At 44.0% G+C, this 22,223-nt stretch overlaps 1 long non-coding RNA gene across 3 annotated transcripts; it reads left to right on the forward strand.

Moving 5' to 3' along the window:
* Positions 1-1,175: 1,175 nt before the first annotated feature.
* Positions 1,176-18,269, forward strand: LOC132207270 (uncharacterized). 3 transcript variants are annotated; one of them, XR_009443402.1, is made up of 5 exons: positions 1,500-1,631; positions 2,023-2,104; positions 7,618-7,699; positions 13,457-13,568; positions 18,007-18,269. It is a non-coding gene; the product is annotated as an uncharacterized LOC132207270 (long non-coding RNA). The 3 variants fall into 3 exon arrangements; XR_009443403.1 differs by lacking the exons at positions 1,500-1,631; positions 7,618-7,699 and adding an exon at positions 1,176-1,282; XR_009443401.1 differs by lacking the exon at positions 7,618-7,699.
* Positions 18,270-22,223: the final 3,954 nt, after the last annotated feature.

Raw genomic sequence — 22,223 nt, forward strand, 5'->3', positions numbered from 1 at the left:
ACCACCTTCTCACGGGCATTTCAGGAGGGTCAATCAACGCTCAGACCAGTCAGTGATGTCCACAGCTGACATTTTTTTCTTTGAAATGTCTGCATTATTCTTGCCCAGTAACAAAGACTGTCCAAATTCTCTTAAAACACCCAGTTGTGAAACAAAGCATAGACTGGGTAATCATTTTGCACAACATCTATGTTCTGCTTGCAAAAAAGACCTTGAACTTCCTGTTGCCTGTCACTTTAATGCACCACCCCGTTTCCAGTCCAACATCTCAGTTTCTGTCTTGCTGTAGAGTTCCATTGAAGCTCAACACAAGCTAGAAGAACAACACCTCATCTTCCACTTGGGTCCCTGCAGCCCTCCAGACCCAGTATCGAGATCAATATTTTTGGGCCTCAACTCTCCCCCTCACAAGGCCTTGTTACCACATACCCTGCCATTATCCACCACCCACTAAGAGTTCCCATTAATTACTGTTCAACCTCCCAGCCTGATCGTTATCGACTCTGTCCAAATGTTCTTCTCTCTGTTAGGCTCTATCCTAACATTTATTCCAAACCCATCACACTCCCCTTTTATCTGCATATAAACTGACATTTTCCCAGCCACCATCAATTCTGCAGAAAGGTCACTGGACGCAGAATGTTAATTTTGTTTCTTTTTCCTTCTTAGATGCTGCCATACATAGAACCGCTCCAGGCCATTTGGCCCAACAAATCCTCAGCGCCCCTCTGAAGAGCACCCTACCCAGACCTATTCCCCTACCCTTTACTTCTCATGTCTGACCCACAGAACCCAAACATCTCTGGGCACCACGGGCAATTTAGCATAACCAATAGCATAGCTTTCACACCTTTGGACTGCGGGAGGAAGCATTCAAAATGATGCTCTAACTTTTTTTCTATATGAAAACAGTAAGGGAGGTGACATGAGCAGAACAAAACATTGGCATATAGTTCGTAATTATGCGCCTAATCTGCAGCACGCTTCATAGAATCATCATAGAATCCCTACAATGTGGAAACAGACACTTCAGCCCAACTAAAATTCCACACCGACCCACTGAAGAGCATCGCCTCCCAGACCCATTGCACCGCCCTTTCCCTGCAACCCTGCATTTCCCTTTGTCACACTCAACCCAGAGGAGCGCATGCGTGAGGCCCTCCCCCAGCGCTGCCATTGGCTCAGTGAGTGGAAGAGGTTTGTTTGAAACAGGCCGCAATGGAGAGACCAGCGCCCAGGGAAGCGAGGGAACAGCAGGCTCCTTCCAGCAGCGCATCGAGATGTGAGTCTGGGACACAGAGGGGGCTCCGAGACCGGCATTGGTTCGGGCTCAGTTCAGGGAGAACCGGGGGCTGTTGGTAAGAGGCGGAGCGGAGCAGGAACTGGTTCCGGAACTTGGAATGAGCGGCCTGGGGGCGGGGAGAGAGAAGCCTTTCTCGGGCTGTGTGTGGGCCTGCGGAGGGAGACACAGCGGCAAGAAGCTGCTGCTGGGGGTCAGGCTTGTAGCTTTTAGTCTTCTAAACACTGATGGAAGTTCATTGTTCGGCTTCAGTTTCGCGCTGTTTTTGGACATAGTGCCGTGAACAGTGGAAACACAGACTAGAGGCATGTTATAACCCTGAAAAGGACAGGTAATTGAGTCCCCAGGTTAAATTTCTCACCTGAAATATTTAAAATAGCGCCCTTTGCTCTTCCTTTTCACAGGTAGTGTGTTGGGAGCCGGATATTGAACTGTGTATGTATGCATGCCTGCTCCTTCGGATAGCCTCATTTATGAAAGTGCAGTTGTTGCTCAGTTGCTGGACCTCACTCAGTTGATTTCGAATTATTTCAGGAAAACAAGTACAATGAGAATCCCCAGAAAAGGAGCAGATCTGGAGAACAGAGAACAAAGCCTCTGGTTCTGTTCAATTTGCTAGTTTTCTTCTTTTAAAAACAAACACACGTCCCAATGATTATGAACTTAATGTTATGTTGATTAGTTCAATACGGTCAGACTTTCTGTATGTTGACTTCCTCCAGGCAAATACTTGAAGGACCAGGATGATGTTGTATTTCCTTGGTGCAAAGCCAAGTCTGACCAGTTACTGCTAACAATCAGCAGGTATGTAGCCCATTGACGTTGACACAAGTTTTGAAGATGGATAGACTGATTGGTCATCCGAAATAGATGCTCAGGAACAGCATTAAATCTGCATTGAACAAGGGCATTTTCCAAGTTACAATCAAGACAAACAATAGATCATGCTGTAACATAGTTTCAAAGCCATACCTCAGTGAGATGTTAAGTACAGAAATGGGAAGAACCTGTGCACCAAGAGTTACTAAAGTGGATGAAACATGTTTATATGAAGTTTATCAGTGACTGAGAAGGACAGAATTAATCCTTTGATGAATAATTCTCTCCTCCTCTCTCACTCACACACACACACACACACACACACACACACACACACACACACACACACACACACACACACACACACACACACTCTGTAACATAGACCTTCAGTCAGTCAATGTGGAACAACCAAATCATTTTGTGTTCACTGCAAATCATAGAAAATGATAGACTCAAAATGATCTCCACTAACACCCTCAAGTTACAGAACTCTACAGCACAAGAGAAAGGCCCATCAGCCCGTTGCATCCGCACCATTTTTTTAAAATGGTGAACAACTTTTAAAATCCCAATCAGCCAGCATTCTATTTCCATGAATGTATGGAGGCTGAAGAGGAACTGCTATCCTCACCCTTATCATTTCTTCACCTTACAGGAGTAAATATTTCTTTTTTTTGCTTCAGTCTGGCAAGAAACATTGTGTATCTCTTTCAATTTTTTGTTTCAATTTTTGACAAAGGGCTTGATGTTCATCTCGACCTTCCCTACAGCACAATCATGTTAGTCCTCATGGTACGGACAAATGTCAGTGTAATATTAATCCCTCAATCAGACAGAGTCCGTGAATATCTGCTGTACCTGAGATGGTTGCAGACATCATGAAGCTAGCACTGCAGCTATTCAAATGCTGATAACTGGAGAACTAATGTCAAATTGGCACTAACAAACACTGGCAGTGAGTGGAAGAAGTTCTCAATTCCAACAATTACTGGAAACTAGTATGCAGAATGTAATGTCCCAGTGCAAGCACAGTGGGCTGAATGGTCTGCTTCCACGCTGCATCCCATCTTGATTCTGATCCTGGTGATGACGTAAATGATATTCTGTTGTCTAGAGTATTAGTTTAAAAATATAACTTAGAAATAGACAGAGAGGTGCAGAACAAAATCTTTAAGAAAGAGCACTAACAATGTCCAATACAAAAAAAATGAATCTACGGAAACCTGAAAAAACAAATCCCGTACTGAGACAGAGAATCAGCATCTGATACGATCGGTATATAAAACCCATACTCAGCACATAAACTGTAAATTGTGTTGTTGATTCAGAATGGTTCTCATAGGAAACCAGTCCCATTTATATGACCCCTCCTAGATCCTGCCAACTGATAACGAACTCAGAAGTCTCAAAATGCCGAAGAGATTAATACCCAGTCTCAATGCCCTATTAGCTATGTCAGAATATGTTGCATAGTCACAGAGAATATTACTGGCTGCAAGAGAATCAAGGCACATTGATACAAAACAGTAGAAACTGACAGATACAGATTGATACCTACACTGACTCATTCACATTCCAGAAACACACAAAAGAAAATTGATGATGAATCACATATTCACATTCAAATAACAGGAACGGACATGGACTGATAATTTGACTTGGCCATCCACACAGCAGAAACTGACTGGAGAGATGGGGAAATGCAGCCTCACATTTATGTTGCAGATACTGACAGCAAGAATAATGTTGTTACATACAAATTCACAGAATAAAAACTGCCTGGTACACATTGATAAATGCATTTGCCTATTCAAAGCCAGAAACTCACAGGTGGAAATTGATGGGTAAAATCACACATTCCCAAAGCAAAATGATTGTTTGTAATAGTCTTGGTTTCAAATAACTGACGGGGACAGATTGGTAAGTTCACTCACCGATGCACAGAGCAGAAACTGACAGGCATAGACCAATAACTACACTCATCTGCTGCTGTAGGTACTGATTGACAATGACATGTACATATTCACACAGAAGAAACTGACAGGTATTCACTGATCACTAAATTCATATATTGACATAACAGAAACTGCAAGTGATATACTGAGAATTCCACAAACATATTCACAAAGCAGAGGCTGAAAGTGTACAGATTGATAACTACACAAACATATTCACACAGCAGTCTGAGAGGAATAGACTGATTGTTAAACTCACATAGACAGAGCAGAAACTGACAGGCAGAAATCAGCAGTGAAACTCTCATTCTTTTAGCTGAAACTGACAGGTAGGGATTAATAACTGAATCCTCACATTCACAAACCAGAAACTGACAGGTGCAGAATAATAATGACATTGACATATGCACATAGCAGAAACTGACATGGACAGAATAAAAATATCATGCCCAGGCTCATTTGGCATCATCTGAACAGTACGTTTGAATAACTAAATTAATTTTCACAGAACAGAGTTTGCCAATTATGTATTGATATCTATATTCCAAGATTGACAGAGCAGAAACTGACAGGCATAAATTGATAACTGAAATCATATTCAAAGAGCAGAACCTGATTGGTACAGATCCAGAACTGTACTCACATATTAACATATCACTTGCTATCAGTTAGTTCCAGCTAACATCATTCACATATTGACAAAGAAGTAACTGACAGATAAAAATTGAGAACTATGTTTATATATTCCCAGACCTGAAACCGGCAGGTACAGAGTGGTAAATACACTCATGCATTCACATATCAGACTGACAGGGACAAATTTTAAAACTACATTTCACAGAGCACAAGGACAAGAACAAATTGATCACAGCACTCATGCATTCACATATCAGGACCTAACAGGTAAGGATTGATAATTATACTCATGTTTTGAAGTAGCAGATGCTTACAGCTAGAGATTAATTACTGCACTCTCATATGCACAGTACATAAACTGACAGATAACTGATAACTGCACTCAAATATTCACATGGCAGAAACTAATATAAACAGATTGATAAATAAGCTCATACTTATATCGCAGAAATAGGCAGTGACTAACTACTTCTGTGTGAATATGTAAACATATTTATCAGTCAGTCTCTGTCAGTTTCTACAATGTGGATATATCAGTTTAGTTATCAGTCTGTAGTTGTCAGTTTCTGTGATGTGAATGTGTGAGGGAAGTGCATCGGATGCCATCTGTATGGATTTTAGTAAGGTATTTGACAAAGTGCCACATGGTAGACTGGTTCAAAAAGTAAGAGCCTCTGGGATACAGGGCAGTATGTTGAATTGTGTCCAAAGATGGCTCAGTAACAGGAAACAAAATGTAGTGGTTGATTGCTGCCTTTGTGAATAGAAAGCTGTTTCAAGTGGTGCTCAGCATGGCTCAGTGTTGGAACCCCTGCTGTTTGTTTTCTGCGTTGATGATTTGGACTTGAATGTGGTGGGCTTATTTGAGAAGTTTGCAGACAACACAAACTTGGCCATGTAGTGGGTAGTGTAGAGGATAATTGTAAGATGCAAAATGGTACAGATAGTTTAGTGGAGTTGGCAGGAAAGTGGCAGATGGAGTTCAGCTCTGATAAGTGCAAGATAATGCACTTTGGAAGCTCAAACAGTAAATGGAATTGAAAATAATTGAGAGTATATTGAGAACGGTAGATGAAGTGAGAGATCTGGTGTGCAGGCGCACAGGTCCCTGAAGGTAGCAGTACGGGCATTTAGAATTATAAACAAGGCATGTAGAATGTTCCCCTTCATTGACAGTGGTATGGAATACAAACGTAGGGATATAACTGTGAAACTGTGTATGGAAATGGTGAGGCTGCAACTGGAGTATTGTGTGCAGTTCTGGTCACCATATTACAGGAAGGATGTAATTGCTGTGGAGGGAATGCAGAGGAGATTTACCAGAATGTTGCCAGGGCTGGAGATTGTAGCTCCGAGGAGAGATTGCAGAGGGTGGAGTTATATTGCTTGGAATAGAGGAGGCTGAGGGGTGTCATGATTGAAGAAAACGAAACTGTGAAAAGGAGAGACAGAGTCGACAGGAGGAACCTGTTTCCCTTGGAGAAACTGTTCAAAAATCAGAAGTCATTGATTGAAGTGAAGTGGCTGAAGGATCGGAGGATTCTTAAGGATTTTTTTTAACAGTATGAAACAGTCTGACCTCTTCCAGCCTTCCAATATTAGGAAGGAAGATGTGCCAAGAACTTTGAGGAAGGTGAAGATAGGTAATTCCCCTGGGCCTGATGGGATTTATCCAAGGATTCTGTGGGAAGAGGGGGTGGGGTGGGGGCGGGATGGGGGCGGGGGAGTGGGGCAGGGGGATGCGGGGCAGGGCGGCGGTGATGGTGGTTCTCCCCCATTCTTTCTGAAGCCAATGGTCAGTTCTTTAGTTTTTCCAACATTGAGAGAGATGTCGCCTTCACTGCACCATGTCATCAAGCCCTCTATCTCCCTTCTGGGTTTTGACTCCTGCTTGTTCCATATGTGTCCCACTATGATCGTGTCATCATCAAGTTTGTAGATGGTGTTCATTTGGAAATTGGCCCCACAGTGTTGCGTGTACAGTAGGGGCCTGAGGTTGCATCCTTGGCGGGTGGCCTCCAGTGTTGTGTGTTATTGTAGAGGAGATGCAGTTGTCTGTCTTCACTGATTGCAGTCTATGGGTTAGAAATTTGAGGATCCATTTGCAGTGGGTGGAGCCGAGACCAAGGTCACAGAGTTTTGAGATCAGTCTGCACAGGATAACAGTGTTGACTACAGCTCCGCGTTCAATGAGCAGGAGTCTGATGGAGGTGGTTTTGTTGTATAGATGTTCCAGGGATGAATAATCTCCTACAACCTCTTGAATCAGGCAGAAGATACAGAAGCCCGAACAGGTTCAGGGGCAGCTTCTTCCTGTTCATTATTAAATTGATGAATGGACTCTTTAGCCTCAAATAATGATGATCTTGCCAATGTTGATATCTCCGAGTGCGCACCCTGTGAAATGTAACCTGCATTCCTCTCTGAGTTGTTTTGTTCTGTACATCCTTGCTGACTGTGATCGGCCTGTACTGCTCGTAAACAGAGCATTTCACTGTCTCTCGCTACATTTGAATTTATTAAAAAAAATTAACAGAGCATATACTGACAGGTACATATTTGTAACGACACTCACGCATTCAACAAGTGGGAGCTGACAGATATAGATGGATAACGAAACTCACATATCCATATACCCACTTGCAGTATGTAGCCCCACTCATGCAGCTGTATCAGTGTTGGTTAGCTTTTGGATCTCACTCAACCGGGTATTCGAATTTTAAGAAAAAAAAATAGACAAGGAGCAGCTCAGGCTAGGAGTAGAATCAGACCGTGGTTCTGTTCAAATAAGTAGCTCGAAACAAACAATCCTAATGAATAATTAACTGAATGTTACATTGGCAATATCAATGTGATCAATCTCAACTGATGTTAGTTTACAGGAGGTATTCCTTCTTCCTCCAGGCCAATACTTGAAGGACCAGGACAATTTAGTGTTTTCTCAGTACAAAGCCAATTGTGACCAGCATCTTACAACAACCACCAGGTATGTTACACTGTCAGAGCATAGAATATCCTAGCCACAGTGATAGCAGATTCAATCTCACACATTGAATGCAATTTCCAGAGAGATGTGTTCTAACCAAGAGTCAAACACCATTGAGGAAATACCAGTGTATATCTTTAATCTGTACTGTCACTTCCAGCCACCCAGTTCTAAACAATTTCACTTTGGAGGAATGACAGACTGAATCCTCATCCAAAATATCTACACAGGAACAGCATGAAATCTGCATTTAGTAAATGTACTTTTCGTGTTACAGGGAAGTGAACAAATAGATGATACTGTTAGTTTGACCAACCATATGGGAAGTAGATATGGAGTACAGATATTGAAGCAAACATTTCAGTTAGCAGTAACAGGCAGACAGAATTATTATTTTAATGAATATTTGTCACAATAGTCACAAAAAGACTGACAACGAGAGAATTGTTAATATACACTCTCACTCCCTCTCTTGCACCCTCCTCTCTCTCTCTCTCTCTCTCTCTCTCTCACTATCAAATATATATACCATTCCAACACACGTTCCAACATATAATAGCCATGCAATACCGTATACATTGCAAGCAACAGAAACTGTCACATCTGGAATGATTTCGACTCACAGAACCATTGTCAGAGAGGCCTGCAGTCCTTCACATTATTGAGTCTGCACCGAGAATTCTCATCCCATTCATTCAACATTTCATTCACATAAATGTATGATAGCAGCAGAGAAGCTGCCATCCCCACCTTTATCGCAACATCATTCTCCTTTTCTTCACCTTTCAGGAATAGAATTTGCTTTATCTTTTTCAGCCCAGCAAGAAACCTCGAGTACCTCTTTCAAAATTAATCTCAATTTTCCAAAAAGAGCCTGACATTCCTCCTGGCCCTCCCTAGAATGTATTGCAGAGAAATACCAAGATATCTGAAAACAATTTTCACAATAAATCAGTTTAATCAAGTGGTTACCTTTCGAAGCAGTGCACAAAATAAAAATAGACAAAATTGGTTTGCTTGGTAGGTTTGTGAAACACTCCTTTTGTTTCAAAGCAGAGTTGAACAGTGTTGATTGTTCAATAAATTGAGTTTCACACTTTAAATCTGCTGCACTGCAAGACAGAAAATAAACTTCCTTTTCCTTCCCACTTCCCTCCCATAGAACAACACAAGAGTACCAGTAATTGCTTCCACCATCACGGCACAGAGCAGGGTCATGTCCTGTCTACATCAGGGAGTAAGTTCTCCGTTTGTCTTTTCTGTCCAAGCGACACTGTGTGGTCAGGCAGCTGCAATGCAGTTGAATTGTTCACTGCCATTGGCTTTCACAGTTTACACTGATTGCTACTTTAGCATTACTCAGAAAAGCATATCACTACACACTGAAAAAGAAACGGATGTTATTCTGACAGTCAACACTTTATATCATTAATCCCCGTTCAACTCTACACTATACAAGTTACAAAGGCCCATTGTGTTTCCAGTCTTGAATCTGAGGAACAGCACAGAGTCCCTTCTGTAGCAGTGTGTTGCCTTTCACTTGCACATGATTCCCACAGGCACCAACAATTAAAGATCTTCGGTGGTTTCCCATTCACGACAGGAGACGGGAACTGAGATACAGACTGGCAGCACGAGGGAAAACTCACTCACACACAGCCAGTGGATGCTAAAAGGAAAAGAATGAAGTACGGCCTCTCAGTAATTTCCAGATATGAACTGACTCTCAAAATCTCTGATTACACCTGAGGATATTGGACTATCACAGTGCCCAGTAGTGACAGATAGATTCTACTGCGCACTCAACCTCATGCACAATGTAAAAACAAACTGAGACTGAAATGCAATGCAGTTCAGTGCAATTGAAAAGAGTTTGACAGAGTTTACTACTCCGACACAAACCACAACTGAACATACGAGAATGAGATCCATGTACTCTCCCTGAGACTGTGGGAAACATACCAAAACTGCCACGATCGTGATGAAAAGCCAGATATCCACAGAACTAATGTCATATTGGCCTTCACAAATAGACGCTGACAATGAGTAGATGAAGTTCACATTCCTAACAATTACTGTGGAACTGATGCATAAAAAATTCCCAGTACAGAGACAGTGGGCTGAATGGTCTGCTCCTATGCTGTACCATATCTGTGATTCTGTTTTTGGTGAGAAACAAGCAGTTTAATCAGTGATACCACAGATCTCAGGCTGTCTGACCAAATAGGAAATATGTGACAATTTGTCAGAATGGTTCTCAGAATAAAGCAGTTCCCCTCCTGTTGTCACCCCATGTCCTGAACTTCCTCACCGCCCCCTCACCTACCACACGGACTGACACTCAACTCATAAATCACACAATGCAGAAGAGATTCAGAGCCAGCCTCAACACCCTAACAATAACTATCACAGAGTGATTTGTACAGTCACAGAGAATAATACTGGCCTTCAGAGACTTAGCCATTTTGATACATGAGGAGAAACTGACACGTACAGTTTGATAACTACACCCACTTGTTCGTATTGCAGAAACACACAAATGATGACAACACATTGACTACAATGTAAAGGTGTGACTGTAGTTATCAGTCTCTCTTGGTTTCTGCTAATGTCAGTCATGCATTCGCATTGCAGGAACTGTCAGGGAGAGATGAATAACTTCACCCTCATTCTCAAAGCTAAAACGGACATACACAATGATAACTACACTCCCAGTTTCACAGAGCACAAACTGACAAGTATAGTCTGTTAACTAGACTCTCCTATTTACAGAGCAGAATCTCACAGGTACATGTTGGCAACAGCACCCACACATTCACCAAGCAGGAACTGACAGGTGTACTTCGATAAGTACATTTACACACTGACAAGGCAGAAATGGAGAGGCATAGGCTGGGAACTCATATTCACACAACAGAAACTGACAGATACAGATTAATGTTGTCACTCTCAATTCTCAGAGCAGAAACTAAGAGATACAGGCTGGTAAATACAGTCATACATTTACATATGAGAAACGGACAGGTATATGTAGATAAATATATTGATTGTAGAAATGATTTGCAGTTGGGTATTGAGGATAAAATCTCTAAATGCGCAGGTGATACTAAGCCAGGGAGAAGAGTGAATTGTGCGGATGATACTGAGTGACTTCACAGGGACATTGACAAGTTGGCCAAATGGGCAGAGACCTGGCAGATAAATTTCAATGCAGAAAAATATGAGCTCGTGCATTTTGCGAATAAAGACACATAGAAACAATACAAGCTTAAGGGTACAGCTTTGAGCGGAGTATTGGAGCAGAGAGATCTTGGGGTTCATATGCATTAATCTTTGAAGGTGGCCAGGCAAGTTGAAACAGTTGTGAAGCAGGTTCAAAGGATCTTTGAATTTAAAGATAGAGGCATTGAGTCTCAAAGGAAGGACGTAATGCTACACCTCTACAAATCATTGCTAAGACCACATTGCTCAGACTAGATTTGTGTTCAGTTCTGGACACCTTATTTAAGGAAGAAGCCTCCGGGGAGGGTTCAAAGAAGATTACTAGAATGATAGCAGGATTTTACTGACAAGGAAAGATTAATGATATCAGGCTTATTCCCCTTGGAGCAGAGAAGATTAAAAGGAAACCTTATGGAGGTGTTCACAATTGTGAAGAATTTTGAGAGAGTGAAGTTCAATACTCTATTTCCACTATGTCAGTAACCAGGGGTCACAATTTCAATATTGTCACCAAGACAGCGAGGAGTGAGATGAGGAGAAACATCTTTACTCGGAGCATTGTTAGGATTTGGAATGCACTGCCTGGGAGAGTGGTGGAGGTGGATTCCATGTGAGGTATGAAAAGAGAGCTGGATATATATTTGAAAAGTATGAAGTTTAGAGGGTAATGTAGATGGGGCTGGAGAACAATCCTGCCTAGAATTATTTCCAGCTCACCACAGTTTAAAAAATAAATGCAGAGTAGATTCAGTTCTTTATGTCATCTGTCCTGACCCACTAACTGGGAGATTAAATAGTTATTCAAGTTCGGAATGGACAGCACAAAATGTCAAACCCCTGCGATCATGGATCAGATCATGTTACAGCAGATGAAATTGGCCCACTCAGAGTTATGTGAGAGACAGTTATTCCGATCGCTTCTCAAGGCAAATTCATGTTTGGAGTTGATGTCCGGCTGAGTGAATGGGAACAAAGCTTAGCCATTTATCAGCTGCAGAAACCTGACGCTCCTCTGTCCTCTCTTCCTTCTCCCCCTTATTTGCTGGAAGGAACAATTACTATCCATCAATTTGTGAGGCATTGAAGGGATTCTTCTGTGCTGTCTCACAATGTCCGCGGAAGATTGACAGAAACATTTCCCTCTTCACCTTGACCTGGTTCCTCATCCCCTCGCATATCTGTGTGCCTCAGGGTGGTGTATGTGATGCAGGATGGTTGCTGGTCTGCTTGCTCAGCCTGAAAATAGGACAATACAGAAACATAGTAAATGAGGAGCAGGAGCAAAATCGGTGGCCTCATGGACAGTGAAGGTGGTTATCTCAGAGTACATTAGGAACTTGATCAACTGGGCCAATGGGCCAAGGACTGGCAGGTAGAGTTTAATTTAGACAAATATAGAGGTGTTGCATTTTTGCTGAGGCAAACCAGGGCAGGTTAATGGTAGGGCCCTGGGGAGTGTTGTCAAACAGAGGGATCGAAGGGTGCAGGCACATAGTTGCATAAAGTGGAGTCCCAGGCGGACGGCAAGTTTGGAACAGTTGCCTTCATCAGTTCCAACACTGAGTGTAGGAGTTGGGATGTTATGATGTGGCTGTACAAGACATTTTGCCCCTAAGAACTCCATGCAACTAATTGAACAACAGTCGCTGCTCTGGTCCCGACTACTTTCTGTGACAGGGAATCCCATTGGCTCGCCACCCTCTAGGTGAAGACATTTCTCCCCACCCTCAGCCCTTCCCCGTCTCCTTTAGACTGTGACCCCCTGAGTGTGGACTCACGTGCCCTCAGCCCCCACTCCAGCCATCAGCAATATCTGTGTTTACCCCTATTAAGTCCCATTGAAGTTTCACAGGTTTCTATGAGATCGACCCTCAATCTTCTAAACTCCAGTGAATATAATCCTCACCAATCTAGTCTTTCCTTGCCCATCAGACCTGCCATCCCAGGATTCAGTTTGGGAAACTTCAGCTGCACTCCCTCCATAGCCAGTACATCCTTCCACAGAGACGGAGACCCCAGACTGCAGACACAATACAGCAGAAGTCGTCTCTCCCTGTACAATTGCAGCAAGACAGCCTTGCTCCTGGACTGGAACCTTCTCACTATGAAGGCCAACATCCCATTTCCCTTCTTCACCATCTGCTGCTCCTGTAATGCTCACTGTCAGTGACTGGTGCATGAGGTACATCCAGGTCTTGGAGCACCCCCACATCCCAATCCGGCGGATAAAAACCCAGTTTCCTGGTTTTGCGCCCAAAGCAGATCATGTCACTCTGATCTACATTAAACTGTTTCAATCATCTCAGTGTTGAGTCTACAAACTGGACATTCGGAGGGGGTGGCTGGTGAACGTGGGGATATGGAGGGAGTGGATGGTGAGAATAACAAACTTTATCTGGAAGACACTGAGAGTGTATGGCATGAGCTGTGAACATCTGGGGTTGTTACACAGACCAGTTCCTCTTAGAAAAGCACACAGTTGGAACAACGTTGAAACGGATTATGACGAATGTTATTTCTCTGTATTCTGAACAGGATGTGGCAAGTGGATGCCAATCTCAAAATATCCTTGAATGGATCGACGTGCTCGGCCTGAAGGCAATGAGGAGTTTGCAAAGGGTTAGGAATCACGTGCAGAGCAGATCAGGTGAGAATGGCAGATTTTGCTCCCATAAGAACCATCAGAGACAAAAATGGGAGTAGGCCATTCGGTCCCTCGATCCTGCTCCACTATTCAATAGGACTGTGGCTGATCCAACATTCCTCATGTCCACTTTCCTGCCCTTCCCTTTGATTTCCCAGTTGATCAAGAATCTGTCAATCTCAGCCTTAAATCTGCCATCCCCCTGCTGCAACAAATACACACAGCTCCCTGTAGCATGGAGTTCCAAAGTCTCTTATCTCCCTGAGAGAAGAAATAACTTCTCATGTCAGTCTTCACCAGTGAACCAGATTGTTCTTTGCTTCTTACAATGGTCATCATTAGAGTCTTAACTCCAGATCTGTTTTGTTTAAAGTAGAAGTCAAAATCCACCGCATGCCACAGCAAGATTTAAATTCAAGTCCTCACAGTATATCCCAGCCATCTGACAGAATAGGATATTGCCTCCCCATTATTTCAGAAATTGAAAATGAATCATATCAAAGTGCGATGTTCAGGTCAGTATAATTTGCCCCACACCATTGAGCCAAACATCGACAGCAGTGGAATCCCTCCATTGTAGAAGTAGGCCATTCAGCCCATTGAGTGCATACCAACCCTCTGAACAGCATCCCACACAGACCCACTCCTCGAACCCGTTCACTTCCCATGGTTAATCTCCCTAATCTACCCACCCCTGGACACTATGAGCAATTTAGCATGACCAATCCACCGAACCTGCACACCTTTAGACAATGGGAGAAGACTGGAGCACCCGGTGGAAACCACACACACAATATGAGGCAGCAGTGCTCACCACTGAGCCACCGTGCTGCCCAGTGTTTTTGCCGTGTAGGGCTTCCTTAGCTCAGTTGACTGTCTGGTCGTGCTGAAAGCGTGTGGTTCAGTTTCTGCACTGGTTGAGTTTGCTGGGAATGATCGTCGCCCTTTGCCTTAGATGTGGTGACCCTCAGGTTAAACAGTAAAACACTTGTTGCTGTTGTGTCCCTCTCTCTGTCCCTCTCTCTGTCCCTCTCTCTGTCCCTCTCTCTGTCCCTCTCTCTGTCCCTCTCTCTGTCCCTCTCCCTGTCCCCCTCCCTGTCCCCCTCCCTGTCCCCCTCCCTGTCCCCCTCCCTGTCCCCCTCCCTGTCCCCCTCCCTGTCCCCCTCCCTGTCCCCCTCCCGGTCCCCCTCCCGGTCCCCCTCCCGGTCCCCCTCCCGGTCCCCCTCCCGGTCCCTCTCTCTGTCCCTCTCTCTCTCTCTCTCTCTCTCTCTCTCTCTCTCTAAGGAGACAACGGTGACTCTACATGAACCACCTGCTAAAAACATAACTTTGCAGGTTAAAAATTAACTGCCAGCTTTTTCACTGCAAAATAACTTACATGTTTCCCGCCTGATGCAACATCACAGTGAGCTGTAAATAAAAGAAAAGACACTTTACTGATATAATGTATCTAAATGCATGGGGAGAGGGTGTAGAGGCAGATTCGCCAGGATGTTGCCTTCGACACTGGAGAGTGCCAGTGATGGAGAGAGATTGGACAGACTGGGGTTCTTATCGTCAGAGCAGAGGAGATTGAGATGCTGGACACGATTGGGATGTATCAAATGATGAGGGACCATAGATTGGGTGAGCAGGAAGAAACGTTTCCTCCTTGATGGAGGGACCAATGAGGTACAACGTTTTCACCCAGAGGCTGGTGGGGAACCTGGAACTTGCTACCTGCGAAGGTGGGAGAGGCAGAAACCCTCATCACATTGAAGATGGATTTTGATGTGCACTTGGGATGCCAAGGCAATGGGCTGAGTGCTGGGGAAATGGAATTAGAGAATGGTGACGTGGTTGTTTTTAACTGGCACAGGCTCGATGGGCCTTTTATTGGCACTGGAGACCTCTCCGACACTGTGACTAGCTCACTTTGGGATGTGTGTTCTACATCCAGTATACTACTTAGATGTAACGCGATTTTGTCCATGTCATTTTCTGAGGTAAGGGGTTTGTCTTATGAGGAGAGATTGAGCAGTTTCGGCCAATAATCTCTGGAGTTTAGAAGCATGAGAGAAGATCTAACTGAGGGATATAAGATGGAAAGGAGAAGGAAAGAGAATGATTGCTCATGTGGGACTATCTAGCACAAGAGTTCAACATTTCAGGAGAAGGTGGTGGTACAGATTGAAAACAGAGATAAGGAGGAATGGCTTCTCTCCAAGGGAGAGAGGGATGTGAATCTGGGGAATTTGCTGTGCTGTGTGTACTGCTGTTCCCGAGTGTGTGGGGAATGTTGGGACACTGAATAAGTTGGAGGAGGAGACAGACAGATTTGTAATCTATGATGGGGAATGGGAGTAGGGGCAGGAAACTGGATCTGAGGCCAAGATAGGATCAGCTGTGCCGTATCAAATGGGGCCACAGGCACCCAAGAGGCTGAATGGTCTCCTCCTGCTCCTAGCCCTGAAGTTGTATTGGTCAATCAGTAGCCTGAGCGCATTTTAGTGTGGGTGGTACAGACAGTAGCGACAGAAAGCTCTTATCTGAGGTTCTAAAGTGTGTAATCCATTACAGGTCACTCAGTAAGAGTCAATGTAAGACCCATATGATAATAGCAAAATCAGGCTGTTTGGCCCATCGAGTCCGCTCTGCCATATGATTGTGGCCGAGAACCCCATTCTCCTGCCTTCTCCCCCTCGGCCTTGATCTCTTTACCAATCAAGAACCTATCTATCACTGTCTTAAAGACATTCAATGAGTTCCGCAGATTCGCCACCCTCTGACTGAAGAAGTTCCTGCTCATCTCAGTTCGAAAAGATCATCCCTTCATGCTAAGGCTGTGCCCCTCATGTCATGGTCTCTAACCAGGCCTCTCAGTATTCGTAAGTTTGAATCGGATTCTCCCTCATCCTTCTAAGCTCCATTGAGCACAGACACACAGTCCTCCCCACTCCTCAGTAGACAAGCCCTTCATTCCTGGGATCTTGTAAATCTCCTGTGGACCCCCATCCAAGGCCAGCACATCCTTCCTGAAATACAGGGCCCAAAGCTGCTCACAATACTCCAAATCCGATCTGACCAGAGCCTTATACAGCTTCAGTAGTACATCTGTTCTTGTATTCTAGCCCTCTTGAAATGAACTGCCGAATGAACTTACATGTTAACCTTAAGAGAATCCTGAAGTAGGACTCCTGAAGTAAGGCTTTAGATTTCCGAAGACTTCCCCCTTTGAAAAATGGTCGATGCCTCTATTCCCACCAAAGTGCATAACCTCACACTTTTCCCCATTGTATTCCATATGCTATATCTTTGCCCTCTCTCCGAGCCTGTTCAATTCCTTCGGCAGCCTCGCTGCTTCCTCACCATTACCTGTCCCTCCACCGAACTTCCAGTCACCACAGAAACAGGAAATGACAATGCTCCTCGTATGAACAATGCTGGACCCAGAGCGAATGGCTTCTTGCCCCAGAGACCCAGGCCAGAAGGGACCACACTCAGACATTAAGCAGTTGTAATGCGGTAACAAACAGATTGATGTTCCAGTGCCCAAACTTTCGGTGTCTCCTTGAAACAAAATGAACAATATAGCAGTTAGCTCTCAGTGTACATTTCCCTCTTCCAATTCAATTCAATGACTGCTGCTTGGAATTCCCGTGTGTGTCTATGTTTGGCTTGGACAACTATGGTTACCTTGTCCCAGTTAAACTGATGGCCTTCACTGTCAGTGTACCAATATTAAGAAGAGTTTATTGTGCCATTTTGCTGCTAGCAGATGTTCATGTGTCCTGATGGCTAGTTTCCTTCCTGTCTGTCTAAGGTAATGGGTTCAGCAGTTGTTGCTTGGTATTTTGTCGACCACATTGGTTTTGCATGTTGTGAGAATGCGGACTTTCATCCTTGTGAGTATTTATCGTAAAGTGGCTGTGGGCTTGTGTTCTCCCCTGATTCCTAGTGGTCTTAGGAGACTTCTTGTCTGTTCTGATATGTTCTTGATGTAGGGAATGTGGTCAGTGTGTTAGGGCGTACTATGTCCTCCTGTTGTCCGAAATAAATGTTGACTCCCGGGGCAACTCCATCCTGACTGTATACCACTGTGCCACCACCTCTGCAGGGTCTGTCCTGCTGGTGGGACATGACATCTCCAGGGATGGTGATGGTGGTGTCTGGGACATTGTCTGTAAGGTATGATTCTGCGTATAATGCTGACTCTCCAGATTTTGACATGAGCCCCCACATGTTAGGAAGCAGGATGTGGCAGGGCTGACAGGGCTGTTTCAGGTCAGTTGTCTTTTCCGGTGCCTAGGTCGATGCTGGGTGATCCATCCCATTTCATTTCATTATTCAGAACTTGTAGCGATGAATACGACTGAATGGCTTGCTCTTTCATTTCAAAGGGTCAACCCTGATTACAGGTCACTGGACTTGAAACATTAACTTTGTTTCTTTCTCTCCACAGATGCTGCCAGACCTGCTGAGTTTCACCAGAACTTTGTGTTTCTCACCTGCAACATTAAGTTTGTTCCTCTTTCTCTCCCTCTCCATAATCCAGCTAAGATTTTGAAATTTGCCATTCTTGCTGCCTTCTCCTGATTGATGCAAGATGAAAAGCTTCAAACAGAATCTGTTCATTTTCCAGGTGCAGTCCTGCCAAGTGAATCTCGTCAAAGATTTCCAACTTCCCAAAGTGGTCTGCATCTACTTAATGACCTAAACTTCTGGTGGCGGGGTGGGGTGGGAGGTTGGCATTGGGGGGTGGGTTTTATGGGGGTGAGCTGTCAACTTCAGAGAGATACATGATCGCTATAACGGTTTGTACAAAGTACAGCTTTCTGCCGATATTTACTGTTTAAAAAGCAATTGGTGCATCAATTACAGATCATGGTCAATTCACCACAGTCTTACCAGATCATTAGAGCTGCTCTCCCGTTGGAGAGAGGGGATTGGATGGTGATGTAACCTGAGGGTCACTGCGCCTCAGGTGATGGAGAGATTCAAAAGGAGAGCCCTTCACGGTAACCCCATCCGGTGTATGAATTGAACCCACGCTGTTACCAATCTAATGCATCACAAAGCAGCCATCGAGGAAAGCACCCCCCCACCAGCCCCCCCACCACGTCCACTTCTGAGGCAGGAATAGTCGCTGATCTGGAGAGTGGTTGTAATTACAAAACAAATAGCCTTGCCCCTCTCCCCACCCCAACATCATTGGAGATAAAGAGCTTTGTAATGATACTGTAGCTTTAAGAGATTATTTTGTCCTGGTTTCTTTTGAGAGAGAGATTGAATGAGAGGTGTCGAGCTCGCTGGTGAAGACCGCTTGACTAAACAGCTTGAGTTTTATTTTGTCCAGGCTGAATGAGTGTGGCCAGCTCTCAGATCAGGATTTCTCGGTTTTATTTCATTTCACATGCATCTGAAGCTATTGGGGTCTCAAATGCCTTTGAAGCTTCAGTGGATGTCTCCCGGCTCCTGCTGTCTCTGTATTTTCTGTTGACTTCTTACCCTCCTGGATTGGAGTTCTGCACGTGAGAATCTGTGTCTCAATTTTACATGTTTGTCAAGGAGTGTGTTTATGGGATGTTACTATTTTGAATCAGTTAATTAGCAATAGTTACTGTATCTACTGTTCTGTTACATTACCAACAGAGTTAAGTTATTCTTAATTCTTCCTTCTTTTATTGCATTTTAACTGCAGTGTTTAAATCCATTGTTTTGCTTAACATTGAGTTGTTTGCCCAATTGCATTGCATCTGAAACAAGCACTTCATGTTCGCTTTTAAAAATAAAGTTAGGGTAGAGACTACCTTCTGAAAATATTTTGAGGGCGTCTGCCCTGGTCAAGTCTTGTCCATAACAGACTGAATAATTCCAATGATTTAGCTTGGGAAGACAGACTGAGCAGTTTTGGCCGATACTCTCTGGACTTGAGAAGAATCAGGGGAGGTCGAACTGAGGGATCCAAAATGCTAAAGTTGGGGGATTGAAAAAGGAGATGAAGAGAGGATGTTTCCTCATGTGGGAAAATCTAGAATGAGATGTCATCAAGTGAAGATAAGGGGTTGGGGCAGATTGAAAATGGACATGAGGAGGAATGGCTTTTCTCGAAGGTTGGGGAGAAGGGGCATGTCTAACCTGCACATCCATTGGAGCATACCAGGAAACAGGAGCACCTGGAGGAAACCCACACCATCACAGGAAAAATGTGCAGACTTCACACGGACAGTCACCTGAGGCTAAAGTCAAAGCTGGATCCCTCACATTGTGCAGCAGCAGCGCTAACCACTGAGCCACTATGTCACCCATTGAGCCTGTTCCACCTTTCAGTCTGTGCCTTCACACCATTAACTTGCCTTTAGCCCCCATCCCCTTATTACCTCAGCCAAACAAAAATCTGTCAGATTGGAAACTAACCACTGATCCAGCCACTGCTGTGTTTGTGGAAAAGAGATTTCAACCTCGATAACGCTTTGTATGTCATCATTTAATGGAACGTTTTCAGCCTAACTGTTGCGACGTACCATGGCCATCCAAATACGAAGCAGTTCTTCCTTTTTTTTAAACAGAGTTTGCCTTACACCTGTGAATGCTCTCAGTTTCGATTATAAACTCTGAAAAATGCCCCCCACCCCCAACTCCCCCGATCATGTGTCATTTGCTTATGGAGAGAAATCTACTGGTTGAATCCCTGTAGCCACAGGTTTTGGGGCAGGATTTTTGTTTGTCAAACAGGTACATCATGCTTTTTGCCCCAAGTTTGTACATTTGCTTTAGAAGTCCCGTAGCCAGTGGCAGGCAGCAGGGACTAACGTCCAACTGGAAAGCTGAGCCCAGAATGTCAGGATGGAGCTGGGTAATACTTTGCAACAGAGAATAGAGGAGAAAGTGGGAGAAAGAAACAGAGTGGTGATAAGGGAGGGTCCTGGGAATGAAGCTTCATAGAATTGAGATGCCTGGTCAATTTGCTCATTTCGAAAGCTTGTGACATCTCACAAAAAAGTAATAGAGTCACAGAGTACAGAAACAGGCCCTTTGGCATAACTTGTCCATGCCAACTGGGCTTCCCATAATAAACTAGTCTCATTCACCTGCAAATCCATTTTGCTCCCTGTCCAATTTAATAATATCTTTCCTTTTCCTAAGGTACCAGAATTATACACAGTAATCTAAAAGTGGCCAGACCAATGTCCTGTACAATGGCAACATGACGTCCCAAATCCTATTATGAATGGTCTGACTGATGGATGCAAAAATGAAATCTGGATGGTGGCATGTGATCAGGAATGTCTCACAGTACTGGAGAGTCTTTTTGATCCATCCAGACTATACCGACTAACAATAAAGGATGTTCCCAGTCACGATGGGGCAGTCCAGAACCAGGGGGTGACGGTCTAAATGGGAAGCGTAGGACTGAGTTGAGGAAAAATGTCTTCACCCAGAAAGTGGGGAGCATGTGGGATTCTCTGCCACAGCAAGTGATTGGGCCCAAAACATTGAATGTGACTCCATCTCTCAGTCCTGTAATCATCTCTCTATATCTGTCTCTCCCTATCTGTCTCTCTCTCTCTCTCTCTGTCTGTCTCTGTCTCTCTCCTGTCATCATCCTTTTCTCTCCCTTCATCCTGCACTCATCTGACTTTCTCTCCCTCACCCGACCCTCACTTCCAGAAATTTTAATTGCAGGCTCGAGTGCGCGAATCAGTTTGAATTATTTTAGCCCCTCCTAACAGCCTGGTCCTGGCATCTCAGTCGTATGTGAATAATCTGGGAGATAAATGCACACAATGTTTCATTTATATATACATATGTAACAACCACTGACAGAAAGTAAACATGGAAAACACCTTCACATGCATCGCACAGGTCCAAATGTAAAGTCAACCTCTTTCTGTCTGGGAGGGGAAATACTTTGGGAATTCAATCAATTTCACCTCTGACATTCCTGAAAAAGAAAATAAATAGGAGCAGAGAATGATGCCACTCGGTCCATCTACCAGTGGTGTAATTTGTAATCTGTGACCATCCATCTCCCTGAGAGCGATACAAACTAGTTTCTCCCCACCTCCCCCTTTCCCCACAATTTTCTCCCTTTAACTGCAGCAAGTAAAAGGAACACATTAAACAGTTATACAGCAGGAACAGACCCTTCAGCCCAACCTGTCCATGCCAGCCAGGTTTTCTAATCTATCCTACTCCCATTTGCCTGCATTTGACCCATGTCCCTCTAAACCTTTCCTATTCATGTCCCTGTTTAAATGCCTATTAAATGTGTGATCGTACCCACATCTACAAGATCCTCTCCCAACTCATCCCATACACACACCACTCTCTGTGTGAAACAGTTGTCCATTAGGTCCCTTTTCGATCTCTCACCTTAAACCTACGCCGTTTAGTTTTGGACTCCCCCGCCCTGGGGAAAAGACCTTGGCTATTCACCTTATCTCTGGCTTTCATGATTTTGTTGACCTCTGTAAGATCACCCAGCAACCTCCACTCTCTTGGGGAAAAAAGTCCCAGCCTAATTAGCCCCTCCCTACAACTGAAACCCTCCATTCCCAGGAACATCCTTGTCAATCTTTCCAGTTTAATAATATCCTGTCCATAGCATTTAATGCATTTCTGTTTTGGTCATTTAAGGATTTCTCATGATCAATCTTGCCAATGGATCCACCAAAG

This window comes from Stegostoma tigrinum, chromosome 44, assembly GCF_030684315.1.
Source record: "Stegostoma tigrinum isolate sSteTig4 chromosome 44, sSteTig4.hap1, whole genome shotgun sequence".
Classification (NCBI taxonomy): Eukaryota; Metazoa; Chordata; class Chondrichthyes; order Orectolobiformes; family Stegostomatidae; genus Stegostoma; species Stegostoma tigrinum.